The sequence below is a fragment of the Helianthus annuus genome, chromosome 10 (genome assembly GCF_002127325.2).
Source record: "Helianthus annuus cultivar XRQ/B chromosome 10, HanXRQr2.0-SUNRISE, whole genome shotgun sequence".
Lineage (NCBI taxonomy): Eukaryota > Viridiplantae > Streptophyta > Magnoliopsida > Asterales > Asteraceae > Helianthus > Helianthus annuus.
In genome coordinates this window covers 118,670,889-118,678,580 of record NC_035442.2, presented here as the reverse complement: position 1 = coordinate 118,678,580, position 7,692 = coordinate 118,670,889, and positions in this window count along the sequence as shown.

The window sequence follows — 7,692 nt, the reverse complement described above, 5'->3', positions numbered from 1 at the left end:
TTAGCCTCAGTTTCCTATATGATGACGATGGAAACCTTGAGCTGGGCGGATTACAGAGAGAATGAGTGATACAATAAATTGTTTCTACCGAAAGAAACAACTTTTTGATGATAAGGATCGTTTTTTACTTGCCCAAACAAGTCGAGTCTACAACCAATCCACTAACTAGTGACTACTTATACGTTGTTATTAGGTCTTTCTGTTACTTATAGATTAAAAATAGATATGTTTGTAAGGTGTTAATGTGAAAAGGTTGGTGTAATTTCTCTTTGTAAGTGTTACATCCGAGTTTGATACTTGTTAACAAATATTGATTAATAGCAATATAATTCACAAGTAGAAAGTCATCATCAACGATTGCTTTCCAATTATAATCAATGATTACAAAGTTTTACAATAGGTTGACTCTACAGACTTCCCCTCAACCGATCACATAACAAATATGTCCGTACAAGAGAAAAGGTGAGGTATGTGATAAATAGATCACTAACAGGTGTAATATATTTATACTAAGTACGAAAGCTCTGTTCAGTGATTGGCTGACATCAGACATCTAATATTCCTAACAGAAAAGATTCCACAGATGTTGCAAACATCTGTGCAAATCTTAACATCTATTCTAACTAGTCTAAACTCTGATACAAGATAAATATTGTTACATTGGGAAACCACTGTCTAGACTATCCTCTGTTGTTGTGATCCAAACATCTGTTGGGCTAGATAGGTGGTTGGTCTTTTTTATCAGACCTTTGACTTCAACAGACTTTAGCCTTTAACAGATGTTGTTTCTTCTTAAACAACTTTTCCAAGGCTTGATCAGATGTTTGCTTTGTCTTCAACAGATGTTCTGATTAGGTGTTCAAGATTCACTATCTTTGGGGAGAGATTGGTTCAATCTTTGGTTTCTTTCTTGATCAGTTAATCATGTTTTGGCTTTTGAATATCATCTGTTCTTTTGTAGGTCCAACAATCTCCCCCTAGAACAGATGATGCCAAAACAGATGTTTATTGGATCAATCTTTATTCTTCTCCAATTTACTTTTGATTTGTGCTTTAAATTGTTTTTCAAATCTTACTGAAAGTAAATCATCAGCATCCCTTTTGAGTGGAAGATCCAGTAGATCTTGCTTATCTTCAATTTTTAAGCTCATCACACTATTCATTGAAGTATTTTTCACTTCCCTATTTGCCATGACTATTGTCAATTCATGGCTAGCTTTGTATGAGGACCATTTTTGAATTTTTGAATTTTAGAGGTAGATGAGATTACTGGGAGTGATGTTATTGTAAGAGGTGAGGGAATATGCATTCCCAAGACTTGCCCTAATAGATCTGCTTATAGCCTCATCCCACGTAGCCATGAATTGGATTTTTCCATACTTTGTAGCAACCATCTCCTCCTTCATTCTTCTTAACGCAAATGCTTTTTGACCAACAGGTTTTCTTCTTGTAACCCAGTTGGGAGGAGTGGGCTTGATGTCTGGATTGAGTTTTAGCATCTCAATCCTTGTTATTTATTCCAAAAGGGCTTCTATAGTCCAACCAGAAAATTGAGCTTTTGAAGCCCTATAAGACTTGTTCTTCATCATAAAATAAAGATAGTCTTCCCTTAGTTCCTTTTTGAGGTCATGGTTGCTAACTGGTCCTTAAGAAGCCTTTTGGCAGACATCTTTTGCAAAATCTTCAAGTCTGTTCACTTTAGTGAGTTATGCAGACATGATTTGTTGTGCCTCCTTATCATTTTTAGGCATTTTACATACTTTAAGGGATGGGAAGGTAATTTCGCTGATGTCAGTTTGGAGTAGAAAGATTGTATCTCTTGTGATATATTTTCTAACTCCAGTGGGTCAAGTGGAGGTTTTGTGGGTGGTGATGTAATGATGAGTGCAATGGTTGTGGTGGTGGATGGTTGTGATGTATTGGTGGTGGTGGTTTTGATGGGAGATGCATCAAGAGTTTCTTCATCATCATCTTGAACAATGAATTTAGTTCTCCTAGTTCTGGTTTGAGGTGTGGTATTTTTAATAGAGGTTGTGGGAGTGATGTTTTTGGTTTTCTTTTATGGATAAGAAGTCCTTTGGGGGACTTGTGTGTTAGTGGTGGTGGTAGTGTAGTTATAACATCTGTTGTCACTTTTGTAGTGAGTGGCAACAGATGTTTGAACAATATGAGCAGTGGTTTGAGTGATGATAGGTGTGGTAGTGGTTTGGATAGGTGCAACAGGCTTTCTGTAACCTTTGTTGGAACCTCTGTTGAAGAACCTTGGTTATCTTGAATTTGTTTTCTTTCAATGGTTTCCTTCATTGTTATCTGCATGTTAGCTTCCCTTGTGTCCCTTTTCTTTTACTTTTCCATTTCTTTGGCAATTTCTTCTTGTCTTGCTCTTTCGACTGCAGCAATGTCGAGCCTTTTCCAGCCTTTTTGACCTAGGGTGGAAGCTTCCTCATGCAATCTTTCTCCTCTTTTTTGGCATCATCTTCATACTTAGGGAGAGTGAGTTTTACTAGTGTTTTTGAAGATAAAGTCTTTGATGGCTTTAACTCCTGCTTGAGTATCTTTGTACTTGGCATCCACTGTTTGTCTTATCAAGTCTACTTGCATGGAATATCTTTCTTCTACAGCCTGCTTTTGAAGATGTAGATATGGTTGAACATGTTCCCATATTTCTTTTGCAATTACTGCATTTGATGGTGGAGTTTTAGAGTTTTGGACCAAAATTTTCATCATGTATTTAATTTCTGCAACAGTGGTTTCTAATTTGGTGACCCTCTTGAATTTGTTTTCTTTCAATGGTTTCCTTCATTGTTATCTGCATGTTAGCTTCCCTTATGTCCCTTTTCTTTTACTTTTCCATTTCTTTGGCAATTTCTTCTTGTCTTGCTCTTTTGACTGCAGCAATGTCAAGCCTTTTCCAGCCTTTTTGACCTAGGGTGGAAGCTTCCTCATGCAATCTTTCTCCTCTTTTTTGGCATCATCTTCATACTTAGGGAGAGTGAGTTTTACTAGTGTTTTTGAAGATAAAGTCTTTGATGGCTTTAACTCCTGCTTGAGTATCTTTGTACTTGGCATCCACTGTTTGTCTTATCAAGTCTACTTGCATGGAATATCTTTCTTCTACAGCCTGCTTTTGAAGATGTAGATATGGTTGAACATGTTCCCATATTTCTTTTGCAATTACTGCATTTGATGGTGGAGTTCTAGAGTTTTGGACCAAAATTTTCATCATGTATTTAATTTCTGCAACAGTGGTTCCAATTTGGTGACCCTCTCCGTCAATTCAGGTTAGTTTATTCCATCACCTAATTTAATAGGATCATCTGAATTCCACCTGAAGTGGTTGAACTTGGTTTTAAACTAAGTGTCCCTTGTTCTTGGTACTTGGGACTTCCAACTGATAAAAAGACTATTGTCTCAACAGTTTTTGCCTTCAAGGGGGTCTTAGTAATGTAACTATTGTCCAACCGCGAGACTGTTGTCTCTACAGTTGTAGTAGCTGCCCCATTTGAAATACCTACTTGTGTTTCTTGGTGTTTCTTGAGACACATGAGGTGTTGCGTCCTCTGCTTGTGGGACAACGATGATCCCTGAACTTGCCCTAGTCACTTGTTGAAGTGTACTCTCTGTGATTTGTTGTTGAGAGGAACCAGTTATGTGCAAGTCTGTTGTAACAATTGCATCAAGCTATTTTTGTAGTGATGATGGAACAATTTTAGTGGGTGGTGGAGTGGAAAGAGAAGCAGCCGTAGGAGAAGGGCTTGAGAAGAGATATTCAAGTGAAATATCCCCCCCTTGATTTGTGTCCCATGTGCTTACAACACTCTCCTTTTATGAGGATGAGTGAGGAGTTTGGATGAGTGGAGATGTTTGCATTTGTTGTGAGGAAGTAACAACAGATGTTTGCTGTTTTTGTGTTACAGTAGGTATCTCTGGCATCTCAACCCCAGAGATCCTTTCTTTTTTGTTTTTCTTTTGGTTTTGGGGATGGGAATGGAAGTGGTTTGTGCGGAAATGCCTAGTGTGGGTTCCACAGTGTTGGGTTGTGCACCATGATCTCCAAGAGTAGTGGGCTCAACAACAGATGTTTCAACATATGTTGCTTGATTTTGTAAAAGGTTTTCTTCTACCACATTTTATTGGCTTTTGGCCATCATGCGTGTAAAAGTTTCATTTGAAAGACCGTTATGCTATATCTTAAATTCCAGCACAAGTGTTGGTTTAGAATTCGCCTCAAGTGTTTTAAGTGCATAAATCCTCGTAAGCCATTTCATTAGAATTAGAAACTTAATAATAAGCCATTTTCCAAGAAGCTTAATAATATTGTTTGAAAGGATTTTACCGGTCTTTTGATGTTTACAATGAGTCCCACCATTGACAATGAGATGTATGTGGTAGAGACGGCAATACCGAACCAGAGACTTAGCTATGGGTTTATCCGGATTTTAAATTCAAGTTTATTGATTGTTTTGGGTTAAATATGAATTTTAGCGGGTCTGAATGGGCATAAATAAAACAAAGGAAAGTTAAGAAGATGTTAGAATGGGCAAGAAAACGATGAGAACGGGTCAGAATGGGAAACAAAATAAAATAAGAGCGGGTTAGGATTCAATCAATTGGTTTTTTATATGTTTACAAATTCTTGATTTCTTTTCCTTGATGTATGAATTACCTACAATTTTATATCCTTATCGAATTAGATATGCAAATGTTCTAATAGTTTAACAACCTTAATTGCAACATTAAGCAGATGAAGGTGGATGGATATATATGCTTTTACTAGAATGATCATTGTTAGTAGGTATGAAATAAAAATTATTGTTGTACGGGTTTTGCAAGTCCCTCTAAAAATAAAACACTGATAAGTTTAGTCATGGATAGGTTAATTCGGGTAAAAATTATAGCTAAACAAGTAAATGTACAAGGTCGCCTAAATCAATATTAACTATAATACAATTATCAAACTTTGTGAATAGTTATTTGTCTTTTAACTTTTCTATTTTTTTTCCTTTTTGTCTTTTTGAGTTTTTTTATACTTTTGACTTTTCAGTTTTTTTTTTCTTTTTGTCTTTTTCATGTTTTTTATACTTTTATCCTTTAACTTTTAGCATTGACAATTACAACCTCTTAACTCTTAAAAGACTTTATAACTGAGTTTTACGTGTTTATTTTTATATAAGTGTCAGTATAAATTCAAACTGATTTACGTTTTAACGTAGTTTTTTCCTGAAAATGAGACAATATGTTCTTATGTGACGAGGTATGACCCAGATCGGCTAACCCGACCCGGTCATTACCTATTATTTTATTATAAATAATTAATTATACATGTTTATTCTAGAATGTTCTATTCTGCATGGATAAACTACGTAACCGAATCCCCAACTTTTTAGGAAGATCATGCAAATCCCTAACTTATCGGAGCCCATCCTAAGTTAAGGGAAACCCTAATGGTAAACTATAAATAGAGGTAAACATCTAACGTATGATTCATCTTGCTCTCGTTTACTCTCTCTCTCTCTCTCTCTCTATATACTTATACTTTCTCCCAAACCGAGACTTATTCTCATGCCGGATGGTGATTACAGGAATAGCCCCATTCCTGTAACGAGTCCTAACAGTGTTCTGTTTTGCAGCTAGCAGTTCGGATCGCCAAGAGTTGAAGTCCTAGTCGGATACTACCGTGAAGGTCAGTGTTTCTTCATTGGCGCCATCCGTGGGACCTTTTGGTAACAACAAGCAAGACGGAACCTAATGGCAAGCGATCAGAACACGACAGCAACACCGAGTCAAGCAATGACAACAAGCAACCCTTTGCTGGAAACAAACCCTGTCACTACCATGTTGTTTTTGCCCGTTGTAACCAGGTCTCTCGACCTGGAATTTCAAGCAGAGGCACCACCAGGGTTTGCAGTCACCTCTGCTGTCTCTTCTGGGACGATAACAGCAGATCCCTTTCCATATACCTCTTTACAGTTCCGGTTATCAACACCAACCACGGTAGACACTAACGTCTCCGTCGCAGCATCAACTGTAAGTGCACAGACTTTACGTCATAGCACTACGCCGATCATCACATCTGCAAGTCCGAGTATTATCACGCCGACAATGAGCATGGCTCAGTATTACCAGCCCTCAGTTACATACGCCATGCTGCCTCTCTACTCGGCCGCGCTGACAGCGGCATTGTCCACTCCGCTACACCAGCCAGTCGTCATGCCTACAGGAGTCATGAATGCCCCAGTTACGCCGGGAAATCAAGCTTACTTCCCAGGGTACTACTATGCGCCCCCATACGGGTATTTACCCCCATACAATACTCAGTCGTAACTTCCCAGATGTCAGTACAAGGTTATGCTCAACAGTCGCCATACGCGGCTTATATGCCACCTTGGTGGACTTTTCCAACATCCCAGCCGGTCTACAACCAATCTTCGCCTACAGTGGAACCGGTTTACGACAGGGGGAATGCATCCAGGCCTCGTTTCTCACCAAGCGGGGGCCCCAGCTCTATAGCAAACATCACTCCAGTTCAACCCCCTATTGCCCAGGGAACCAGCCAGGGCGGGGTAACCCCTCCAGTGCAACCCATTAACGTTGAAGAGGATGATCTCACCAGGCCTTACAAACCAGTGGACACTACCTTCAAGTCCAAGTTCACCAGAAGGTTGAAGAGGATGATCTCACCAGGCCTTACAAACGTTGAAGAGGATGATCTCACCAGGCCTTACGGCCCCGTGTTCAGACTCTGTATCTGGGTATCTACTCTAAAAATATGCAGCACGGGGGCGTGTTCAGTGAGCACGGCCCCGTGTTCAGGCTACTGTAAATGCAAACTAAACTAAAATGCAGAAAAATGTGCGCGCGTTTTGAAAAGGTTTTGAAAAACTAATTAGGCCGTCGATTTTAATCTTTCTTAAAATCCTTGTGTCCCCGGCAACGGCGCCAAAAACTTGATGCGTGTGTAGTGTAATATATTTTTGATGTATATTTAAGCCCCTTTTTACACTTTTAGCCAAGTTTTAAATTTATAAAACACGATATTCACTAACACTAAACACACATATGGGCAAGTGCACCATCGTGGACGTAGTATAGTGTTGGTAAGATACCGAGGTCGTCCAAGGACACAAGAGCTTTTAATACCGGTTTATCCTCAACGTCTAATCAAATCAAAAAGTGAGAAAAATGTTTTAAACTAAGAAAAATAAAAACTAACTAAATGCTGAAAATAAAAATAAAGTAAAAACAGATAGACAAGATGAATCACTTGGATCCGACACGTGTATTAGTATAACCTTTGATTATTTTCGCACTTTTGCACTTGTTTAAGAGATTATCTTAGTTATTGTAGTAGGCCCCTCTTTTGAAGGCGACGTTACCCTCAACCCAGTAGTTTGAGTCAGCAAGGATACAATCCTAAAGGGTCGGATTATTGAAAGATAATGAATTAAGTTATTAATGCAAATTGTGGTAGGCCCCGCTTTTGGCGGTGACGTTACCCTCGGCTAAGTAGTCTGAGTCAGCAGGGATACAGTCCTAAATAGCCGGGTTATAGTATTAATAGTAGTTAACTTATGAGGGGGTCAAAGAGTTTGGATCCCCGCCATCCAATACCTATGGGCATTGAAGGAGATCCTACTAAATTTGACCCAGGTCCCAAGCAGGACCTCTAAACGCTGAACAAGGGCAAGACCC